The 25,560-nt window shown below is 41.6% G+C and overlaps 1 protein-coding gene across 9 annotated transcripts in view; it reads right to left on the bottom strand.

Moving 5' to 3' along the window:
* The window catches only part of ZNF280D (zinc finger protein 280D), a 117,340-nt gene extending 113,233 nt beyond the window's left edge, over window positions 1–4,107 (bottom strand). For 2 of the 9 annotated variants that reach the window (XM_023616825.2, XM_070236119.1), the window contains exon 1: window positions 3,726–3,962. The gene's annotated coding sequence lies outside the window, so the exon portion shown is untranslated. Of the gene's footprint in view, window positions 1–3,725 lie in introns of all 9 variants that reach the window. The other 7 variants (XM_070236128.1, XM_023616835.2, XM_070236100.1 and 4 more) reach the window with 7 other exon arrangements.
* Between the last annotated feature and the right edge of the window lie 21,453 nt (window positions 4,108–25,560).

The raw sequence follows: 25,560 nt of genomic DNA, 5'->3' as shown, positions 1-25,560 counted from the left end.
ACAATTGTAATAAGAACGTTTGCCAAGAGCATTCAAACATGATGCATATTCACTGTAGGCGTGGTATGTAATTAGATGCATGAGATATATTTTTTGTTTTTCATTTTTCTGTATATACAAAGAGCATACAAAGAGTGTATACAAAGAGATATGCTGTTTAATCTTATTAAAAGCTCTAATAAGTTGTGTTACACTATCTCTTTATTCTCCTGTAAATTATAAATTATAAATTATATAATGATATAAAATTATATAAAATAATTTAAAATACAATAAAATAAAATGAAATGCTTCCTTTCAGTCTAGATGGTAAATAGTGATAACTATTTTTCCTGGTATTCTGAGAGTTAAAAGAATTCTTTAAAAAACTGGTTTGCAGAAATGAATAAAAATTACACATTTTTGACACGTTACCAAGTAAACCAAGTCATTATTTCTTTAAAACAACCTGACTGAAAAATAAAATTTTTTTTATTGCAGTAACATTGCATTATAGCATTACATAACATAATCAAATATTTTTGAGTTCTCTGAAGGACTCAAAACATAAACTATTCAGGATTATATATTTAATTAGTGAATGTCATAAATATTTCTCATCTTTCAAAAGTTACTTTTGAAATAACAAAATACGTCATCAATAATCTACAATTTCCTGGCACCTAAAACTACAGTCTACTTTCTAGCTACAAAAATTGCTATTCCATTTAGGTATATCCCCTGCCCAACTCGTATAGAAAAAAAAATCTTGGTTTAGTTTTAAATGTTGTCTTGAATAAAGAAAACAAGTGTGGAACAGAAGGGTACAACATTATTCCTTTCTTTCGCCCTCCTCCCCCCCTCTAAAAAAGCCAATGCTGACGAGTAAAACACTGGAGTGAAGAAGCCTAACGAGGACTAGATAGCCTAACTGGAAAGAACGGGTTGAGGGTTGAAGTAGGAATGCCGAGATTTGCTGTCTTCCAGTAACAAATGACCTCAAAACTTTTCAATTTATCACAGCTCATTACTGCTACAAGGGCCCTAAGCAAACTTTCAAAGGAGGCAGTCTTTCTGACATCTACTTTCTGCCTCTCTCCCCTAGCCACCACAGACTCTGATGCCAACTGGTAGCAGCAATTCCAAGTTCCCCAAACTAGGTGAGTTAATGCTACCCCTCCCCTTTCACCCCCAAACACTCATTTCTACATGACTGCTCCCAGCTATGTCTTTATCAGACTACTGCAGGTAAATTCACACCAAATACCAATGCCAAAATATCACCCCACAGATTACCTGTTAATTGCAAAGGGAAATAGTTACAATGGAAAAATAGTCTGTCACCACCTTATCCAAGAGATCAAATTTGGGATTACTAATAGGATAACCCTACTTTATGGTCTTCTGGTGCTATCTAATATGAATTACACTGCATGACTTACGAAGTATTCTTGCCAAACATATCAAGCCTGATCTACTCAAGCCTTTAGATCTAACTTCAAGTTTACAGAAAATATAGGGGATAGAGGGTTGAATTTAAACCCCATGAGGAGGAAACTGTCAGTAAAATACAGAATGTGGGCTATTCTTTAAGACTACTGGCCTGGTCTCTCTAACAGGTCAATGTTATCAACAACAAAAAAAGAGGGAACTATACTAAATTTTTTTAAAAACTAATACAAACAAATGTAATGCATGATTCCATTTATATGCACTGGTTCCAAAATAAACGATTGAAAAGGACATTTTGAGGACAATGGGAAAATGTGAATACATACTACAGACATATATTAGATTGTAGGGATTATTCTTAAGTGTGATTATGGTACGCAGAAAATTGGCCTTAATCTTATAACATACATACTGACACACATACAGTAGATAGGTGTGAACTGTCATATTACCTACAAGCTTGGAAAATGTTCACCAAAAAGAGCATGAGATAGGTAGGTAAAGCAAATGTGGCAAAATGGTAACAACTATTAAAAATAGGTGGCAGGTATGAGTGTTCAAATGTGCTATTTGTCAATTTTTCAATACTTTGGGGGGAAAAACATGAAAACAAATAAAAACTTGAAAAGTTAAGAAACGAACTCTTAAAAATAAAAATGTAGGGCCAGCCCGGGTGACCTAGTGGTTAAGTTCAGTGCCCTCTGCGCCAGGGTTCGGTTTGAGCGGCAGAGCAACGCCACTTGTCAGTGGCCATGCTGTGGTGGCGGCTCACATACAAAAAGAGGAAGATTGGCAACAGCTGTTAGCTCAGGGCAAATCTCCCACAGCTAAAAATAAAATAAAAAGAATGTAAAAGAAGCAGCCTTTGAATAGTATTCCTTAAATTTCCAAGGTGAGCCTCCTTGCCTCTTCTCCTCACTCCATTCTCACAAAAAATTAAATAATATAGTGAACTGAGCACTGAACGAGGAATCAGAAGACCTAAGGTTCTAGAAATGGCTCCATCACTTCCTAGCCACGACCTCATTAAAGACCTCTCCCTGAGCTTCTGATCTCCCCTTCAAAACAGTTCTATCCACACAGACCACTACAGACGGGGTTATGAGGTACAAATCAGGCGGTATCAATGACAGATCCAAACGCAAGCTCCAGTTACACTGGTATCTGTACCGAGGGTTTAAAACCCCAGGCGCACAGCGCCCTAACTCAACGCCCCCAGCAAGCCGGCGTCCTCGCAGGCCCAGGTTTCTGCTTAGAGACACTGGCGTTAGCGCAGCAATGCCCCGACGCAGGACACCTCACAAATGCTAAGGGGCGGCTTTTGTCCTCTCACGCTCTCCTCCTAGGTTGCAATTTTACGTTTAACGGCACTAAAGACGTCGAATGCTTAAGCCACAGTTCGAACCTGGAAGTAATAAATAAATGAACTTTCAGTTCACAGAATTTTTCTAAAACCGACAGATCTTTGCAAACAAAGAGAACCCCTCGGACGAAGCTCTCCCGTGCTCGCAGAAGCGGGTTCGTTTTGACGTTTCTCCTCCCTAAACGCGTTCACACTGGAGCTAAGTCGGGAGGAAGTCCTTCCATCTCCAGAGCAGGATCAAACCCCAGAGTGAGATCATTCTTTCCGCCTTGTCCAGGGAGACCTGAAAGCTCGCTCAGAGAATCGCGGCTCCAAGTCCACGCTTCTCCCAGGGCCCTTCTCCCGGAGACAATAACGGGGCTGCCGTGGCGGAGCGGGCCAGTGCCTCCGCCAAGAGCCAGGGTGTGAGGGTGCAGTGACTGGTCACCTGGGCCCTGGGGTGCCCGATGCCTGAAGGCTCGGAAGCCCCCTGGCTCTCCTCGCCCACAGCTGGAGAGACCCGGGAGGGCCGCTGTGAGGAGCGTCGGGCCCCGCCAAACAGCAGCACAAAATGTACGGCAGGCCAAAGGGAGCCGCCTCCAGAGAAAAGCCAAACCCCGCGGGGGCAAACAGGCCCGCGGGCCCCGGGAGGTGAGGTGGAGGCGGCGAAGGAGGAGACGCCGGCGCCGGCGGCGGCCTGCCCGACCCCGGCCTGCAGCCCCGAGCCGCGGCCGCGTCGCGCCGGGATCCCTCCCCCGCCGGGGCCGACGCAAGATGGCGGGCCGGCGGCCGCCGCGCAGCCGGTCCCCTCCCCCGCGCCCTGGGCGCTCTCGGCGACCCGCGCCGGCCTCGACACCCCCAACCCAGCGCCCCCGGAGTGAGGCGGCGCAGGCCGCGCGGGAGGGCCTCTGCCTGCTGCCGCGCGGGGCGGGCGGGGGCGGGGGGCGCTTACCGTGAGCGGAGCGGATCGGCCTGACTGGGGCCCTGAGGAGGAGGAGAAAGAGGAGGAGGAAAAGGAGGAGCACGGAAAGCTACACGGCGGCGGCGGCGGCGGCTCCCATTGCGGAGCAGGCAGCCGAGCCGGGGAAGGGGGAGCGGGCGTGAAGGCGCGCGCTGCCTCATGGGTAGGCTCCGGGTCAGCCTCGGCGCGTCCGGGCTCCCTTTCTTCTCGCCGACGCGGGAGGCGGGCGCAGGCATGTGCGCCGCGCGGCAGGCCTTCGAAGGCCGCGGCGCCCGGCCACGCTCAGGCCGCGGCCGAGGGCTCGATGCGGACCCGCTGGGCTCCGGGCGCCCGCCGGCTCGCAGGGCTGCGTTCCCGACATCGGGGCGAATCTGAAGGAGTGGAGAAGGGAGTCCCGGAGCCTCCCTGCGTGTTCTCCGCAGGCTTGGAAAGTAATGAAGGTCGGGGAAGAGAGGCGCCATTAAAAAGAAATAGTGTGCCAGAGGGGCGAAGACTTAAACCAGACGAGAAGTAGTAGTAGAGTCAGATTCTTTTAATAACTGGCTAATTTTGCCAAATTTGTTTCCAAGAAACGATTTTGCTTGTGTCTGTTTTAACTCCTAATTCTGACATATGGATGCCTATAACTAAAAAAAACGTTAAACGCATTACGAGAACACCTGCCAAGATACTGCTTGCGTAAATATTTGCTAAACGTTGTTTTCTGATCTGTAAGGAAAGTGTTCTCTCCCAGTTGTCCTCACGAGATGAATGGCAGTACTGGTCCTGCTCTCAAAAATGCCTTAGATTTGAAATCTTGACTCATTAGACCCTTAACGCACACACTATTCAATCACTGAGTCGTATTAATTCTTCCTATTTTAATTAGTTTCTTCTTTCTCATCCAGCTTTTCTCTGGTGTCTATCATTACAGTTGCTTCCTTTATTAATTACCACTCCCAGATCAGTCTTCCCCAAAGGCCACTTGAATTACTGCCAGAGACCAGGCATGGCTACAGATGAGTGTGACCTACTCTTCTCCCAACTGGGCCAGGGAAAGTCTAGCCAGATTTTCCTTTCTTGCTGGCCCTGGAAATAAGTTTTATAGGAAAAGATAGAATAATCAAAATAACAAACAGGGAAAGCCAGAAGTTCAAAAACCTTAGAGCATTCTTAAGTCATTATGTTTCAAATATAGTTCCTAATGGTTAGCAAAGCATGTTACAGTATGAAAGTAAACTTAAGGGGCTGGCCCAGTGGCCCAGGGGTTAAGTTCTCACATCTGCTTTGGCACCCGGGGTTCACTGGTTCTGATCCTGGGTGTGAACCTCTGCCAGGCTTGGCAAGCCATGCTGTGGCAGGTGTCCCACATATAAAGTAGAGGAAGATGGGCACAGATGTTAGCTCAGGGCCAGTCTTCCTCAGCAAAAAGAGGAGGATTGGCAGCAGATGTTAGCTCAGGGCTAATCTTCCTCAAAATAAATAAATAAATATATAAATAACTTTAAAAAAAAGAAAGTAAACTTAAGATTTCACTCTGTATTCTAGAGTCTGGTCCTCAGTTTGCAGAGACAGAAACTTAATGTTGTAAGCCCCAAGAGCTCGTTTAAATCCAGGGGGATCATTCATGCTAACCAAACTTTCTAGAGACTGATGTATATATCAAAATTCCAATTTATTCCCTTTTTTCATGAAAAACATAATTGCCATGAAAACCAGAAAACTCTGACACGTTTTCACTCAAAAGGAATATTTACATGGGAAGCCAAATTTTCAAGGATGCCTGGTGAGTGTGAAATCACCACACAGGAAGTAATTTGGATGATTTGACTACTCCATCCTTGAAACTCCTCCCTTGGCTTCTAGAACTCGACTCTCTTGGTTCTTTTGACTTGCTGTCCACACCTGCCCATCATTTTTTAAGAGCTTCTCTTCCTTTGACTTGTTATATTTTCAGCCCCTTTCCATTCTGCACATGCTGTCTACATATCCTCACAGTACTCATTGTCTTTGAGCGAGATCATGCTGCACACTCTTCCCTGACTGTAGTGGATATAGGTGATTTCCCAGCTTCCATGCCACAACTCTGTTGCTTTCACCCATGCAATTTTGGTGGAATAACCACCCCTCCAACTCCAAGAATGGTCCAACTAGCCTAAAACTGTCAGAATTACCTTCACCTCTCTCTGAGCCAGTTTTTGTTTCAGAAACCAATCAGAGTGAAGCCCAGCATTTTTGTTTGATTAGGAGCAGAGCAAAAGAGAAGTTCTTTCTTTCTCTGGATGATATGGCTTCTTTTTTTTTTTTTTTTTTTTATGCTACTAAGGAGAGCCAGAGCCAACTGAGAATGAAGTTAAGATGTGGAGGAGGAAGGGCTGGGCGAATCAATCCTAGGGAAAGGAAGTTAATCCTGGAGACCATCACAAACCTCCAAATCAAACCCAGCCTGAACCCCATACTACCTCTAGACTTCTCTGTTATATGAGCCAATAAATTCTTTTTCGTGTAAGCTGAAGGGGTCCAGAATAAGCCACTGTGGCATAAAAATTATTTTTAGCTGAAGGGATTTGAGTTCCCGAAATCCCTTATCTGCCTAAAAACAGTGCCTCCCAAAAGAACTCAGCTGTCATAAATCTCCTCCCGGGGAGCAACCAGGGAAGGTTGACTCATCACTAGAGACAATGAGAATTGTGACCACACCTAAACAGACATTGTCACAAAATTATCATATCTTCCATCTGTTCTCCTAAGGACCCATTTATCTTTCCTAAAAGTCATTTGTTTTCCCATAAGTCCCTTCCCTCCCCTTCCCATTCCCCTATTCAAATGGTATATTAAAAGCCCCAAATTCTAACCACCGCTTTGAGTCACATATCTTTGTGAACTCCCCTACATAGTATGTGATTAAAATCTGTCCTTTCTTTTGCTAACCTGTCTTTTGTCAGTTTAATTTGGAGGCCCTCAAAAGCTAACTCTAAGAGGGTAGAGGAAATATTTTTCCTACCTGACAAAGCCAATTTGAGTAGGACTTTTTGTTACCTGCAACTGAAAGCATCCTAACTATGATGGAGACAATGATAAATATTCACCATCTTGTTTTCCTCTTGCATACCCACGAAACCCACCTTTCCTAGCTCCCTTCTACATCGGGCCATGTGACTCTTTCTGGCCAGTGGAATGTAGAAGAAGCAGTGATCGCCCAATCTAAGCCTGACCCTTACAACCTCCAGTGACTTATAGTTCCTTTTTGTTTTTCACACATCGGTCAGCCAGATACAGAAAACTCTGAGGAACTAAGGGATGGCAGCAACTTTAGGTGGAAGGACCCTAGGTTTCTTAATTGAACCATGTATCCACCACACTGATCCTCATTGGGCTGATTAGAGCAAAACAGAAACCTTCATTGGATTACGGAGATTTGATGGTTGTTTGTTACAATGGCTACAATCACTAACCCTGATTAATAATAGGAATGGTGGCCTCCTGTAACAAAAAATCTAAAATGTGAGGCATTAGTTTAGCATTGCAGCCATGTGGGAATTAAGGAAACATGTAGTAGGCTGGGTAACTGAAGATTCGTATTAGACAGTAGCTGAACTATTGCTTACAGTACCTTCGAAGGCAGATCAGTACAAGTACATAATCTGTAGGTGTAAGGGAAGAGTTCAGAAAGCAATATTAATAGTGGATGCTGTTGATCTTTTTATGTGATTAGCAAGGTATTACCAGAAAGAGATTAACGTAGAACAGAATTAACCAGTTTACAAACAGAAATGAAAGGGAATAGAGAGAGTCAAGCATCTGGGGGTCTTTAGGTTTGGAAAACACAATGCTGCTAAACTCAGAAGAGAAAGAGATATGATTTTAAAAGGCTCTGAGCAAGGAAGCCCCAGTAGGATTTGAGCAAAATGACTCAGCCCTTAAGAAAGGATCAGATTACACATGTTGTTTCAAATAGCACCTGTTGTTTCAGATAGCCTCAAAGTAGCAGCTATTACATTTTCCCCCAGCTTTACTGAGGTATAATTGACAAATAAAATTGTATGTGGAGTTCTTAAAGTGTACAACATGATGATTTGATATACATGTCCATTGTAAAGTGATTACCACACTCAGGTTAATTAACACATCCATCACCTCACATAGTTACTGTGTGTGTGGTGAGAAAACTTAAAATCTACTCTCTTAGCAAATTTCAAGTATACAATACAATATTATGCTGTACATTAGATCCCCAGAACTTACTCATCTTATAATTGAAAGCTCCTACCTTTTAACCAGCATCTCCCCAAAATGGCAGCTATTAAATTAAGAGAAAAAAGAGAGATTTGGTCAAGAAAGTAGAGAAATAAGGCAGCTTTTAGAAGTATGTCTCCCGAGGGAATCTCGTTGGTGCTTCAGTCATGACTTTTGGATCTCTATTCACCTTTTCTGGGTGCTTCTGTTGCCCCAAGTTTCACTGTGCTTTTACGTCTAACAGCCAGGAACTGCAGCTCTTTTTCAGAGCACTACACTTAGGCGATTGGAGCCATTTTGCCTGTCTTCACAGAGACTGGAAGTACCTGGGCATTTACATGCCCTTAGGGCAGCTCTTAACCAAGGACTGATAAATGCAGGAGTGTGAATGCCCTAGCTCTCCTGTCTTGGGTGGGAACAGCTTTGAGGCAGAATTTACAATCCAGAATTCCCCTGCAGGATCAGGCTGAAGCTAGCCTCTGCAGGGTTTTGTCTAAAGTTGTACCCTTGCTTGTGTGCGCATCAAGATATTACCCCAGCTCCAAAGCCTCTCTTCTTAAGTCAGCTTTGTGATGCTGGGAGCTGGGAATCTGCAAACCAATTTTGTGCTTTGCCAGCTGCTGCCTGTTACATTCCGCCAACAGGGGAGACTAGAGGGAGACTACAAGGCTGGATGAGGGGGAAAAAAGGGCCTTACTCCTTCTTGTTTACTCCTATTCACTTTGTGTTACTGTCAATATGAATCCAGCAACTTTTTATCAGTCCCAGCAGCAACAATTCATTCCAGTAGCAGAGGTGGAATCCAGTTTACAGTTTCCCCAACACTTGCAGAACTAGTCTCATTGTACCCCCCAGAGACATCAACACCACCCACCATCACCTCCTCCTCAGAGGTCTGGGTCCCAGCTCTATGGCACCTCTGCTCCAAGCTCAGAGACTCCAGCACCAGCCAAAAAATGCCTCTTTCTCAGAGGTCTGAGTTTCAGCTCCTTGGGACCATTCTTCCAAGCTTCTAAGGGTTTGTTATGGACTGCATATATGTGCCCCATCCCCAAATTCATACGTTTAAACCCTTATTCCCAGTATGATGGTATTTGGAGATAGGGCCTTTGGGAGGTAATTAAGTCATAAGGTCTCTCTCTACCTTTCTTTCTCTCTCTGTCGGGATAAACAAGTGTTGACGAAAATAATCCATAACCAATCTATAAATGAAAATTTGGGTGAGTTTATTCTGAGCTGAAATCTGAGGCCAATGGCCCGGGGCCTTTCCTCCCGAAGGAAGACAGGGTTCCAAAGAAGTGAGGTATACAGAGTGGTTATATACCCCCAAACAGGACGTTTCATGTATGATTGAAATGTCCCTCCCACAATAGTCACAAGATTGCCCTGTCGGCACAGCGCTTGATGGACACAGCACGTAGTGGGTCTGCTATCTCAGGGGGCATAGCAGGAGGCAAGCCTATTGTCTCGAGCTGGGTGGTCACAGGTGAGGGCAGCAATCAGTTCCTAGCCTAAGGAAAGATGCTTAATCCTTAAGGGAATGCCAACCTTGGGAGGGGGAGAGAAGTTGCACCTTTATCTCAAGGGCCTTTGTTCTTGCCATAGGGTATATCTAAAGCAGATATACAATGCATGCTCAACAGCCACGGTCAGGCCCTTTTGGAAAGACAAGGTCAGGCCGAATTAGGTTTATACCAAGTGGCTTCCTCATATTCTCCAATATATCCTATTGCTTGCCATTTTTATTTGTCACAAGAAAGCAGCTGTCTACAGGCCAGGAAACAGGTCCTCACCAGACACCAGATCTGCTGCACCTTTATCTTGGACTTCCCAACATCCAGAACTGTAGAAATAAATGTTTTGTTGTTTAAGCCACCCAGTTTATGGTATTTTTGTTATAGCAGCTCAAACTGACTAAGACAGTGTTAGTGATTCCAACCTCTTCTCTTTGTTCTCTCAGCCCAGAGGTGGTGGCTGCTTCCTGTAGTTGCTACCTCCATAGTATTTAGTGCTCTCTTTTTGCCTCTAACAATTCTTTATTTTAAATTCTTTCTGTTAAAATAATTAGTATGCTTCTGTCTCCTCACTTGATCCTGAGTGATGCGCTTGGCTTCCTCTTCCTTGTCCTGCTCCTCCTACTCCCATACAATGTTCTTAATAAATTGTGGTTCACAAAGCCTCTTTCCAGGATCCGCTTCTGGGAAACTAAATCTAAAACAGTCTCAAAAAGAACTTCGGGTGTTGTTAATGGCCTATTGAACTGACTGGCGTGAAAATTAATAAACACAAACCTCATTAAAGTGGAGTCGGGAGGCCAAAATGGGGGAGCTCTCACATGCCATGGGATAACAAAGGCCAATAGGAAGAAGAAAGACTTCTTTCTCTTGACTGGCAAGAAGCTCAGCCAAAGAGAGACTGTCGTAACTCAGGCAATGAAAGACCACTACACCTGACCTCTTTGTTTATAATAGCCCTCCCAACTTCCTCTTCCCCTCTATAAAGGAGTTTCTACTCCCTGGCTGCTGGAGGACTTGAATATGGCTTGCCATGGTTGCAGATTCCAAATTGCAATTCTTTGCCGATTCCAAATTAACCCATTTTTGCTGGAGACATAACTGGCGGTTTAAGGTCAACATTTAGGTGGCCCATATGGGATCTAGAGAAGACCTTGTGTGACTCGGATGCCGGTGAGCAAACAGATGCAGTACCTACAACAGAGCCCATTGAGCTCACTGCTTTTCTCATTCAGCCTAGATTTGGAGGGTAAGTCTTTCTCCTAGATCTGAGCTTTCACCTTCTTTGCATCTGAGGCTCTCCAGGCTTTATTCAAGACCTATAAGGCTTTGTCCTTTTCTGGTTAAGGCCTTGTTTATCTGTGAGTACTTGATTGGCACTTCAGCCTGATTCTTTTGAAATCAGGTTGTTGTTTCTGCTAGAACTGTGCTAGGCCTTCAAACCAGATTGATCCTACTTGGAACCAAGTTGACACTTTGGCCTGACTCCTTTGGGATCATGCTGTTCCAGTTGAAACCATGCCTTCGGCCTCACTCCTTGGGAGCAGGCTGTTCCATTGGAACTGTGCTGACTCAACCTCTAGTCTACCTTACTGAAATTGGACTGTTCCCATTGGAGCTGACTGGTATTTGGCCTGGAGGCTGTTCCTTTGCTCTAGAGAAAAACCTCTAAGAAATAGAATCCCAGTTATCTAAATATTTTGAGGGTGCCCCCCTGACAGGGACCTTGGTCAATTTTATGTTTAAAAGCCACAGTACTTCCTTATGAACATTTCTAACTAAATGGACCAATTTAACCAAAAGTAATTTAGAGCACCAATGGCCATTGTGGGGAACTTTCGAATTCCCCAAACTTACTTTTCTTAAAACTGAATTGGACAACTATAGCTCTGAAATTTCCAAAATGGAATAGAACGCCTGTTTCAATTGGTATTTTCAGGCTTTCAAATGTTACCAGGAGTCTAAAATTACCTCTTTGCAAAATGAGATTTCAAGATTAATGGAGGCAAACAAACAATTAAAGAAAGATTAAACAGCTTCTGAAGCCATCAGGTTCCTCCTCTCTGGTTCCTACTGCTCAGGTCCCACCTCTGGCGCCATCTTCCTCCTTCCCTTCTAAACCCCTGCACCTCCTCTGTACCCTCAGTTACCCCATACCAACTCTCTCACCAAACTTCCTCTTTTCTCTGAATCTTTTCCCACTCCCTCTTCCTCTGCATCTATCAGAACTTGTCCCTTTAAATAAGGCTTCTGAGGATCCAAAGGCTAACTCCTCAATTTCTTATACTCCCTGGACTAAAGCTGAACTATGAGCTACAGTCAAAGATTTTCCCAAGGTAACCAAAGATCCTCACAGATTTGTTCAGGAATTTAATATAGTCATTAAAACTCATCAACCTTGTTTCTCCGACTTATATCAGCTAGTTCATATGCTTGTTGGTGAAGACCAGGCCCAGCATCAGATGAAAACTGCTGATTGGGAAAATCCTGAAAGGTCTCTGGAATTTTAACCTGGCCACCAACCCACTGACCTGCTGTAAAATCAGCCTCAGGCAATTGCTAGACAACTTCTTCAGGCAATTACAGGGCTCTCCCAAAGCCTGTTGACTGGAACAAGATTCAGACTTGTGCACAAAAACCTGATGAACCTGTTCATGACTATTACAATCAACTTAAGATGATTTTTAAAGAAAATTCTGGTCTTTCTTCAGATGTGGATTCCATCCAGGTAGCTTTTAACTGTATGTTTATTAATGGGCTACTCTAGGACCTTTCCTTTCTTGTAAAAAGGACCAGGATGGAATGGGAGACTGTGCCCACTCCAGATTTAGTTAATCTGGCAAACCAACTCTCTCACACTGTGCATGAGTTGCCTAAAAGAAAGACTGCTAAAATTCTTAATCATCAACTCCAGAAAATGAAGGCCCCTAAATGAATACAAAACCCTCTTAGTTTCCGTTATTATTGCAAAACCCCAGAACATTAGAAAACAGATTATTGCAAATTTAAGCACTTCACATGCCTTCAGCCCTCTAACCAGCCTTTCCAGTGTCCTCCAAATTCCCAATGATAGGGCTCTAAGGAAATACAGGGGTTCTTCCCAATCCTCCCTCTTAATCATTTTGGAGAAACATTTCTTCAGATTGGAGACGAATCTCTTTCTGTCCTAACTGACACAGGAGCCATGCTCTTGGTGCTCAACCTCACTACTATAAAGCAGCCTCTGCCTCAGAGTACTAAAACAGTTCAAGTCATGGGGATTTCTAATAAACCTCAACAGATTCCTGTCCCTGAACCTATTCACTTTTCTGTAGGCCCTTTGAAAGACAAACACCCTTTTATCCTTAGTTCCTCAGCCCCCATCCATCTCTTAGGCCAAAACTTGAAAAGTACCATGCTGGAATTTCTTTCTCCCAAAAGGGGGAGATAATTCTAGAATTTGACAGTAGCTATTAAAACAGCCAACCAAGTGAATTAAATGACCCTTTGACATCTTTTATGTGCTCTGTCTCTGATGATACCAGAGCTGACTCTGGAATCAGTGATCATTTGTCCCCATTGAATGAGCTACCACCCTCCTTATGGGCAAAATCTTCAACTGATATTGGTAAAATTCAAAGCACACCTCATATTAAGATTCAAATAGATCCCTCATAACCTCTCCCCAGAATCAATCAATATCCCATAAGTAAAGAAGACCTTCAAGGTATAAAGCCCATAATAGAAAATTACAAGCCTCGAGGCCTCATTATCCATTATACAAGTTCCTGTAATATTCCTATTTCACCTGAGAAAACCCAAGGGCCAAGGGTGGTTCGTCCAGGACCTCTGAGCAGTAAACAACATCATTATCCCTCAACACTCTGTTGTTTCTAACCCTCATATGCTACTAACATCCATTCCCACTTGGGAGCACGTTCTTTCCTGTAATTGATTTATATAGCACATTGTTTAGCATTCTAGTTGATGAAGCTAGCCAGCACATTTTTGCCTTCACTTGGGAAGGAAAACAATTCACCTGACAGTAATGCCTCAAGGTTTTACTGAGCCCTTCTTATTTCTCACAAATCCTGAGGGCTGATCTAGATGATATAAATTCCCTGGGAGCTCTACTTTGTTGAAGTTTTTGGGCCATTTGCTTCTTTGCTCTCCTTCCCAAGCCTCCTCACAAGAAGACAGCATCCACTTGCTAAAGCTTTTACCCTTAAGGGACATAAAGTCCCCAAGCAGAAGCTGCAGTTTCCCCAAACAGAGGTTTGATATTTAGGGCATCTAACATCAGAACAAGAGATACACCTAGATCCAGACAGGATTCATGGTGTCCTAAGTTTCCTAAAACACAAAATTGCTAACTGTGAGGTTTTTGGGGCTAGTTGGTTATTGCTGAAATTGGATTCTAAATTTCTCTCTTATGGCCAAACTTCTGTATGTTTTATTAAAGAACAACAACCCTGACTCAGTTTTGTGGGAAGAATAGGATGACATAGTCTTTAAAGCCTTAAAGGAGAGTTTGATGAACCCATTTGCCGTTGGACATCCCAATTATCAGATTCTCTTTTTCCTTTTTGTAAGAAATGGAAAGAATCCCTTTGGGGTATCACCATCAGGGACCACCATCAACCTGTAGGGTATTATAGCCTGCAACTGGGGGTATCCCACTTGCCTTACAGCCATTACCACCAATGCCCTTTGGGTTAAGGCCACTGAGAAAATCACTGTGGGATGCCCTTTAACCACTTTTGTATCTCATGCTGTGGAAGCCATCCTGAGTTCTCACCACACTCAGCATTTTTCAGTCATGAAGTCCTTTTGTCAACTGCTCCTCACAGAACTCTTTTATGTTGTAATAACCTTAACCCTGCTACTCTTCTCCCCGCCATTACTGATGGAGTCCCTCACCACAGCTAAATGCTGATGGATCACCTCCTGACTCCTCATGATGATCTTCAGGAAACTCCTTGGGTAATGATGACTTCTCATGGTTTACTGATGGTTCTTATTTAAAGGGTGACAATGGCAACTACTGTGCTGGGTATGCTATTGATAGTCCTTTTCATATCATTGAGGGACCACCTTTACCAATGGCTACATGGGCCCAATAGGCTGAATTATATGCTCTTACATGGGCTTGTACTTTAGCCAAGGGCAAAACTGCCAAGATTCATACTAATAGTAAATATGCTTTCAGAGTAGCTCGTGATTTTCAAATGTTGTGAAAGCAATGTGGCTTCCTTATCTCTAGCGGAAATAAAATTAAAAATGACCCCTATGTCCAGGATTATCAGATGCTATACTTTTACCTGAGGATTTAGTTATTATTAAGATCTGGGACATTCTAAACTTGGCCGTCTGGAAGCTAAAGAAAATCACTTTGCTGACATTTCCACAAGGAAATGCAGCCCTTAAAGGAACGAACAATAGCCAAACCTCTGTCATGGTCCAAAGGGATATTTCCCCAATTGAAAACAGAAAAACCGGCTACAGAAGCCCAACAATTGGTCTCAAAAAAGGAAAGGTAAAATTCCAAATTCAACAATTGTTAGTTTGATAAAAAGAGAACACTCTGGTTCAGACCAAATAACAACCCAGCCCTACCAAAGACTCTAAAATTTCCCACTCCTCCCCACTGTACATGCATTAAATCATTGGTCTACTGGAAAAATGACAATATTCATGAATCAATATTGGTGGAAAAATATTAAAATATTTTTTAAAAGCCACAAAAAGTGCCTACCTCACTTGTCCCACTTGTCCAAAATACAACCCAGGGGAGCCTATTTGTATTGCTCCCAGATATTTTAAACTGCCTAATGGACCTTTCAAGGTCTGGCAAATGGATTTCATACAGGTTCCTGGATATAAATATGTTTGGATATAAATATCATGTCTATGATATATGGATAACATATGGATATAAATATGTTTCAGTCATATCATGGATATAAATATGTTTCAGTCATGGTTTGTATATTTTCTAACTGGACTGAAGCATTCTCTTGCAGACAGGCTACTGCCTCTTCTGGAGCTAAAATCCTTTTGGAAAGGATTATCCCCATCTGGGGAACTCTTCTCGAGCTTCATAGTGATGAAGGAACTCATTTTACTGGTCAGGTACTTTGACAAGTCTGTACCATTTGGTCGACTTTACAACACATTCCCTGTCATTACCACCCCAATCCTCTGGTTTAGTTGAATGCACTAACAGCATTATCAAGACTCGATTGGCAAAATTTGTAGACCTTCCAAATACCATGAGCAAAAGCATTGCTGTTAATCCTTCTAAATCTCAGATCCACACCCTTTGGAACTCATAAACTCTCATGCCCGATGTATTTGGCTCCTGCTTCTTTTGACCCACAGCTGATACAAGGAGATGTACTCCAATATTGCAAAGGCCTAATTACTTCTATTAAAAATAACCACGTTTTTAGTAGAGCAATCTTTTCACAGTGCGCTCTAGAGAAATGAAGACCTTAAGCCTCATACCTTGCAAACTGAAGACTTTGTCTATTGGAAAAGACGCCTCCAGAAGGACTCTCTTCAACCTCGCTGGAAAGGCTCTTATTAGGTACTGTTAACTTAACCTTGTGCCCCAAAACTCCAGGGAATAGACACTTGGATTCACATAACACACCTAAAGAAAGCACCAAACGCTGACTGGACCTGCACATCATCTGGTGAGTTAAAAGTAAAGATTTCCTGGAACTGAAGCAGGCAACATCTGATGAGACCGCTTTCCCAAGATGTCCAGATCAGGTCTGTTGGATTTTTGTCTGCCAAACCTCTGATGATGACATAACACTTCAGATGATCTCTAATGCCTATGATCTTGATAACATATGAACTTTAGATTAATAAATGCCTGAGAGTTCTCCCTCCTACCCCTCCTTGTTACTTGAATGTGACTTTAATAGATTTCCAATCTATGCACTTTCCCTCTGATGTGCTTTCAGAGAAAGATCTCAATCAAAAGGGGAAAATGAGAAAATTAATAAACAGAAACTTCGTTAAAATGAAGTCAGGAGGCCAGAAGGAGGAGCTCTCGTACCCTACACTGACAGCAGCGCCCAAAAGGAAGAAAGACTTCCCCTTCTTGACCAGCAAGAAGTTCAGCCAATGAGAGACTGTCACAACTCAGCCATTGAATAGCCACTATACTTTAATCTCTCACTTCCTTCAATGGTATCTTTGTTTACAATAGCCCTTCCAACTTCCTATTCACCTCTATAAAAGAGTTTCTTCTCCCCTTGCTGCTCAGGACTTACATGTGGTTTGCCATGGTCATATACCCTGAATTGCAATTCTTTGCTAGAGAAGTAAATGGCTGTCTGTTTAAGATCAACAGTGGAAACGAATGGATTGGAAGCCTACTACATTTTTGAGGGAAGTGTGTTTTCAAAGGAACAATGTACCTAATCTAAAATCATTTTTAATTGTTCAAGCTATAAACCATCTTTGGTTGACCCGCAGCCTCTTCAATTATGAAAGCTATACATAATCTTCAAGGAGAGCAAACTCTCATTCAGATATGGCCATGGACAATTATAGACAAGGAAAACTTCCTAAAGGGCAGAGCCAGAGGAAATGGAGAATGAGAATGCGACAGTTAATTTTATGTGCCAACTTGACTGGTCTAAGGGATGCCCAGATAGCTGGTAAAACATTGTTTCTGGGTGAGTCTGTGAGAGTGTTTCCAGGAGAGATTAGCATTCTTTTTAAAAAATAAATGTATTGTTGCTATTGTATTTATTTATTTAATTTATTTATTTTTGAGGCAGATTAGCCCTGAGCTAACATCTGCCGCCAATCCTCCTCTTTTTGAGGGCAATTGGCCCTGAGCTAACATCCATGCCCATCTTCCTCTACTTTATATGTGGGACAGCTGCCACAACATGGCTTGACAAGCCGTACGTAGATCTACACCCAGGATCAGAACCTGTGAACCCCAGGCCACTGAAGCAGATCATGCAAACTTAACCGCTGTGCCACCAGCCAGCCCTGAGATTAGCATTTGAATCAGTAGACTGAGTAGAGATTATCTTCACCAATGTGGGTGAGCATCATCCAATCTGTTGAGGGCCTGAATAGAGCCAAAAAGGCAGAGAAAGGGTGAATTTGCTCTCTCTGCTTGATCTAGGATGTCCACCTTCTCTTGCCCTCATATATGAGCACTCCTGGTTCTTGGGCCTTTGAACTTGCACAAGAACTTACACTATCAGCTCCCCTGATTCTCAGCCTTCAGACTTGGACTGAAGTATACCACCAGCTTTCCTGATTCTCCAGCTATATATATAGATATGTATATATGGAGATTTTATATATGTATATATATGAAACCTATTGGTTCTGTTTCTCTGGAGAACCTGACTAATATAGAAAGTATCTCCCCAAAAGAAGAATTAGAGCTTAATCACCTAATCAAGGAAATTTCTTCAAATTTCCTGGGATAGAGGGCCTTCAAAATGTCTCATAACCAGGATTTTAGAATTGCTGTGGAGCAGTGACTATTGTGTCTCTTCTTCTTTCCCAACAAGAGTGCATTTTGCAGTTATCCTCCTTCACGTCTATCATTGTATATTGGGCGTAAGTTTGGTGGAAGGATTAGATTGTTGGTTGCTTTAGTTCATAGATAACCAGACCAAGAGAAGTCACATCTAGATCTGGTGGAGAGATCTGTGCACAATCGGGAATTTTAAGCTACATGCAACGACTTGATGGGACTTTGGGTTATATCCCTTGGAGATAGGTTACTGTGAGGGAGGAAGAGAAAAACGGATATTTGGGGCCAGAAGGATGGATTGAGGCAGAGACAATCACTTCATTTCCTCCTTTGAACATTCTCCATTCCTCTTACATTCAAGCGGCCATATATGACTAGTTCAAGCTACTAGAATGTCATCAGAAGCAGTTTATACCAATGCTACTGAAAGTGTGGTTCAGAGACCAGTGTTATTCCATGACTTGTTTGTTTCTGATCCATAATAAGGTAAGTACAGCAAATGAAAGTGTTTAGAAACTTTTATAGAAATTTGACATTCACAACATATTTATTGTCTTTTATAAAAGTAATAGTCTGTAACAGATTGGGAAGTTTTTTAAAAGCAGTCCTTTGCTACAGATAGTTTGTGAGGCTGTATTCTAACATCATTTCTAGCCCGGCCTCTAACACCTCTTAACATTCTTCCAAGACCTTTTTGTTCTTTGGTTGGCCAGGTGCAGAGGATCCACCAGAATATTTTGAAGCCCTAGAAGACAATGGAGGTACTGGGTAGAAGTAACCTGGGTTTCTGAATGATTGATGGAACAGAAATACCTCCCCCACCAAACACATCAATCTACACTAGACTATTAGGTGAGTGAGAAATAAACCTTAAAATGTTAGGTCAGAGATTTGGGGGCTATTTGTTTGAGTAGCTAATGTTAAACACACTGTTACTGAATTTTTCTATGACATTGACTTTTACCTCTATACTCATGATTCCCAAATTTATATCTTCAAAGCATATCCCTCTCCAAAACATCAGAGCCGTATATCTTATCACATTCTCGACAATCCCATTTGGATGTCCCACAGGACCTGAAAAGTGAACATTTCTAAAGTTTAACCCTTTCTATTCCCTCTCTTTTTCCTTCTCTGTTCCATTTTGTTGAACCATATCGCCATACCTCTGATTGTCCAGCCCTCAAACCTAGGAGGAACCCTCACTTCTCCTTCTCTAGGCCCGCCATAACCAATCGATCCTGTACCAAGTTCTGAAGGGTCTACCTTCTTTACCTCTTTCCAACCCCTCCTCTGCTCTTGATTTCTAGTTCCTCTACTCTGTCTCATCTTAAATGAGAAAATCTTCTCTTGTATATTCCTGCAGTTAATTCCTTCCAGTGTCATAAAAACACCTTTTTAAAAAGCAAATCTAAATATGTAAATCCGTGCTTTAAAAACACAAGTTTATACAGAGTCCTTGAGATGAAACTCATGCTCCTAACATGGTTTGCCAGATATTATGGATTGGCTACTTCAATCTCCATTCCACTCTCCTTCTATTTGGAGATGATGGAAAGCTAAAAACTATATTTCCCATACAGCCTTGCCACTAGAGTTCTAGATGTAGTAGGTTCTGCCAATTTGATGCACTTGCACCAAATTTGGAAGATGAAAATGAGGTAGAAGCCATCTCCTGTTACTGTAGCTACTACTGGCAAGCGAGGTTATGAAGATGTGGCTGTTAGAGGCAATTGCAATAGCTGAGTTTTAGCACCAGCCACACGGGTGTGAGACGCAACTGAGGCAGCATCAATGGCGGCAGCAGCAACTCCCTGAATCTCGGCTGTGAAATCAGAGTATCCGCTTGACTTCTATTCCTCCAGCTTTTCCACTAATAATGCATTTCCCTGTATTAAATACTGTTCTATCTGAAATACCTAAAGTAGCTTCTATTTCCTACACCACAACCTGAGCAATTAATATGACGTGCAAGGCTTTTCAGGATCTATACCCGATTTCTCTCACCAGCATAATCTCATGATGCTCTTTCCCGCTGCCGCATCATACACATCTATCCCCATCTGTTGTAGCTGAGCCATGCTGAAGTACTTGCAGGTCCTCAAATGTGCCATGTTTTCCTTATTCATGTTACCCATCTTCAACTTTCTAACTCCTGTTTATTCTTTAAGTTTCGACTTGAAACTTACATACTCTGAGAAGCCTTCCCTGATATCTCTGCCCTCATCTGCAGCCTTGTAATTGAAATTTATCTTTCGTTTTTTGCCACACAGCATCTGAGTCCCCTACCTGTGTTTGAGATATTCTCTGTTCTTATGAGACAGAGGCTTCCACCTCTACGGAAACTGAAAATGCCAGCTACTTGCTTTCACAGCTCACTTGTAGTTAGGGAATGTGCTCACGATCTGGGATCTATCAATCAGGCAGTTCTACCCCAGGCTATGAATTGGAGGCTAATCGCATGAATAAACATGGGGTTTTCTTTGTTTTTTGCAGAACTCTGACAATGTGTAGCAGTAGAGAAGGCACCTAAAACCGGTTTCTAGAGGCAGTAGTGCCAGCCACAGTAGCAACAGTAGTGTGGGCAGTTTGAACTGCAGTGGCTGTGCTACTGCCAATAACAACAACGTCCTCTAGTTTTGTATGATTTTGGAAGTCGTTCCTGGCTGCATGATCTCTGAGACTGGTTTTTAAGCCTTGCAAGAGATTTTATGCACTAAGTGATAGCTCGTTAATAAATTCCTTTTCTGCTTAAATAAACCAGAGTCTGTTTCTATTGCACACAACCGAGAATTTTGACTTCTATAATCCCCTCCCCACTTTCTCCCGTTGCACTTCAAATGTGTGAGTTTGGATTATCATTCAGCAACTATTTCCTCCTCTATACTCCAAGTATACTTTCCTGCTCTTTTGGTGTTGGGCTTGATCATATGTTTTGCTTTGGCCAATGAGATGTCAGCATTTGTAATTCAAACAGAGGTTTGAAATAAGCTGTGTGTTTGAGCTTTCCCTCCTGTGCTCCAGTGATGAGAAGAACATGCCCCAGGTGGCTAGTTATTATTCAGCCTGGGCCCCAGCATGAGACACAAGGAGCAGACCACGTACCTCAAGCAGCCACTGGTCCAAAGACAAGGGACGCATGGCAGTCACTCTGGACCCAGTCTTCATTGTTGTGTTCAGAGCCTGGAGCCTGAAGTCTTACCTAGCCATCCCACAGACCTATGAGCAAGAGAATAAGCTTGCTATTTGAAGTCACTGTATTCTTTTTAAAATTTTTTTTGACGAATAATTGACATATGACATTATATTAGTTTCAGGTGTACAAAATAATAATTCGATATTTGTATATATTATCAAATGATCACCACAGTGAGTCTAGTTAACATCCATCACCATACACAGTTACAATTTTTTTCTTGTGATGAGAACTTTTAAAATTTACTCTTACCAACTTTCAAATATGCAATACAGTAGTATTAATAGTTAATTGCTATGCTGTCCATGACATCTCCTTGACTTATTTATTTTATGTAACTGGGAGTTTGTTCCTTTTCAGCCTTTTGACTTGCTTCACCCATTTTGCCCACCTCTCAGCCCCCAGCTCTAGCGACCACCAATTTGTTCTCTGTATGTATGAGCTTGTTTTTTTTTGTTTGTTTGTTTGTTTGTTTTTAGATTCCACATTTAAGTGGGATCATATGGTATTTGTGTTTCTCTGACTGACTTATTTCTCTTAGCATAATGCCCTCAAGGTCCATCTCTGTTGTCACAAATGGCAAGATTTCATTCTTTTTTATGGCTGAATAAATATTCCATTGTGTATATATATACCACATCTTCTTTATCCATTCATCTGTTAATGAACACTTAGGTTGTTTCTATATCTTGGCTGTTGTAAATAATGCTGTAATGAACATGAGAGTGCAGATATCTTTTCAAGTTAATGTGTTCATTTTCTTCAGATGCATACCCAGAAGTGGAATTGCTGGGTCAGATGGCAATTCTATTTTTAATTTTTTGAGGAGCCTCCATAATGTTTTCCATAGTGGCTGCACAAATTTACATTCCCACCAACAGTGCACAATGGTTCCCTTTTCTCCACATCCTCGCCAATACTTGTTATTTCTTGTCTTTTTTATAATAGCCATTCTGACAAGTGTAAGGTGATATCCCATTGTGGTTTTGATTTGCATTTCCCTGATGGTTAGTGATGTTGAGCATCTTTCTATGTACCTGTTGGCCTTCTGTATGTCTTTTTTTGAAAAACGTCTATTCAGATCCTCTGACCATTTTTTAACTGGATTGTTTGGATTTTTTTCCTATTGAATTATATGAGTTCTTTATACACTTTGGATATTAACCCCTTTTCAGACATATGATTTGTAAATATTTTCTTCCATTCTAAGTTACTGTATTCTTATGCAATGGTGCATCTATAGCTGGCTAATACAGTATGTATCGTCATTAGTACTTACAGTAATAATCAGCCTATATTATAATTATTGATTTTACTTGTCTGTTGCTCTCTACTAGACTGTAAGCTTATTGAGGGTGGAGACTGAATCTTATTGTCTTTACATTTTCAGTGCTTATCAAGAACCTGTACCAAATCTCAAAGAATGTTTGATGAATGAATAAACAAACAAATGAATGGCAAGCATTCTGAAAAACTGCATTTTTTTGTCATGTATTGTACCACTATAGAAGTCTTGCAGAACATTTCTTTATTAAAAGATTTCTTCTTGGGGCTGGCCCAGTGGCGCAGCCCTTAAGTGTACATGTTCTGCTTCAGCGGCCTGGGGTTCGCTGGTTCGGATCCCAGGTGCGGACATGGCACCACTTGACAAGCCATTCTGTGGTAGGCGTCCCACATATTAAGTAGAGGAAGATGGGCACGGATGTTAGCTCAGGGCCAGTCTTCCTTAGCAAAAACAGGAGGATCGGTGGCAGAAGTTAGCTCAGGGCTAATCTTCCTGAAAAAAAAAGATTTCTTCTTAAGTCAAAATGTGATAAAATTGATTAGATTAAACTGAGTTGCATTATTGCATGGCAATACAGCCGTCTTTTCCCAAGACTACTCTCTTTTTATCTCACTTGGAGTTTTGGGTGCTCCTCCATGAGATAAAGACATAGGACCAGCTCATAATGAATATGTTCAATGAATTTCATTTCAACTTTGTTTCCCAAACTCCTTAGTTACTGATTTACACACAAACTCTTCTACTACTTCTATAGGTAGTTGGTTCCTTCCATTATATATGGATTCTAGTAGTTTCATTTTCAAGTATTAGTAATTTCTTTGTTTTCAAATTTAGGCTTACTTTGTAGTATCTCACTGTCACTCCCGTGCACCGAATACCTAACTCATAGCTGAGACATAATAAAAATTCATTAAATGAATTTGACCTTTGTTATATTAATAGTTTCCTGACTACGTAAAATTTCATGCAATCATTTTGAGTAGGGGACATTTTGGTACAGACTAAAATAGAAACTCATACCTTTTGTTTATTTTGACAAAATATACACAATGATTGTTCTTGGCCCATTCTTAAGCCTCCATACAATTACTGATGTCCTCAGTTGGAGTAAAAATCAGGAAAGCGAAGAGGCTCAGAGATGAAGTGAGTATCAGGAATTAAATGTAAACAAAAAAAGTTGAGTTTATATGTTGTCGTGACCATGACCATTTTGATGAGTCTGTACAACTGCACCGAAATTGCCATGTCAAAAAACAAAATTCACAGCTGTGCATAGGTTTTGACTCCATGACTAAGTTTAAACCATAAAGCATGGTAGGGTACTGGATCATAAATAGACAGATATATTTCTTTAATTATTAGAAGTAATAATATTTATAAGTGATAAGCAGGTGGAACTATGTAATGTAATCCATAAACATGTTGACTGAGTTCACATGAACAGCATTTACTCATGAAATAAAAATAAAACACATTTTGGGGCCGGCCTCATGGTGGAGTGGTTAAGATTGTGCACTCCACTTAGGTGACCCAGGGTTTCACCGGTTTGGATCCAGGGTGTGAACATGGAACCACTCATCAGGCCATGCTGAGGTGGTGTCCCACATTGCACAACCAGAAGGAGCTACAACTAGAACACACAACTATGTGCTGGGGGGCTTTGGGGAGAAGAAAAAGAAGAAAATTGGCAACAGATGTTAGCTCAGGTGACAATCTTTAAAAAAACACACATTTTATCCAAAACATTTAACGATATACAAAATCACAGTTATGCATCATAATGAAACATAAATGACAAAGAGCTCACAAAATGATAATCAGTGTTTTTTTCCAGTTTATTGAAATATAATTGACCTATAAAATTGTGTAAGTTTAAGATGTACAACGTAACAATTTGATATATGCATATATTGTAAAATGATTACCACAAGAAGTTTAGTTAACATCTATTACCTCACAGTTACTTTTTTTTGGTGATAAGAACTTTTAAGATTTATTGTCTTAACAGCTTTCAAATATACAATACAGATTTGTTAATTATAGTCACCATGTACCTTACTGTACATTACATCCCCAGAACTTATTTATCATATATCTGGAAGTTTATAACGATTGACCACCTTCAGTCATTTTTCCCACTCCACGCCTCCAGTCTCTGGCAACCACCAATCTGTTCTCTGTTTCTATGAGCTTGGTTTTTTTCTAGATTTCACATATAAGTGAGATCATATAGTATTTGCCTTTCTCTGTCTGACATTTCATTTAGCACAGTGCCTTCAAGTTTCATCCATGTTGTCAAAAATGGCAGGATTTCCTTTTTTTCATAGCTGAATATTATTCCATTGTGTATATATACCGCATTTTCTTTATCCATTCATCCGACAATGAACTCTTAGGTTGTTTCCATATCTTGGCTATTGTAAATAATGCTGCAATCAAAACACAGGGGTGCACATATCTCTTTGAGACAATGATCTCATTTCCTTGAAATATACACCCAGAAGTAGAATTGCTGGATTATATGATAGTTCTATTTTTAATTTTTTGAGGGATCTCCATACTGTTTTCCATAGTGGCTGTGGAATTGTGGCAAATTGGAATGCACCAATTTGCATTTCCGTCAAGAGTGCACGATGGTTCCCTTTTCTCCACATCCTTGCCAACACTTGTTATCTCATGTATTTTTGATGATAGCCATTCTAAAAGGTGTGAGGTGATATCTCATTATGGTTTTGATTTGCATTTTCCTGATGATTAGTGATGTTGCGCACCTTTTCATGTACCTGTTGGTCATTTGAATATCTTCTTTGGAAAAATATCTATTCAGGTCCTTTTCCCATTTTCTAATTGGATTATTTGTTTTGTTTTGTTTTTGCTATTGAGTTGTATGAGTTCTTTATTTTTTTTTTAAAGATTTTATTTTTCTCCTTTTTCTCCCCAAAGCCCCTCGGTACATAGTTGTATATTCTTCATTGTGGGTCCTTCTAGGTGTGGCATGTGGGATGCCGCCTCAGCGTGGTTTGATGAGCAGTGCCATGTCCGCGCCCAGGATTCAAACCAATGAAACACTGGGCCGCCTGCAGCGGAGCGCGTGAACTTAACCACTCGGCCACGGG

Source organism: Equus caballus, chromosome 1 (assembly GCF_041296265.1).
Source record: "Equus caballus isolate H_3958 breed thoroughbred chromosome 1, TB-T2T, whole genome shotgun sequence".
NCBI classification, from domain to species: Eukaryota; Metazoa; Chordata; class Mammalia; order Perissodactyla; family Equidae; genus Equus; species Equus caballus.
This window is presented reverse-complemented; position numbering and strand designations above follow the sequence as displayed.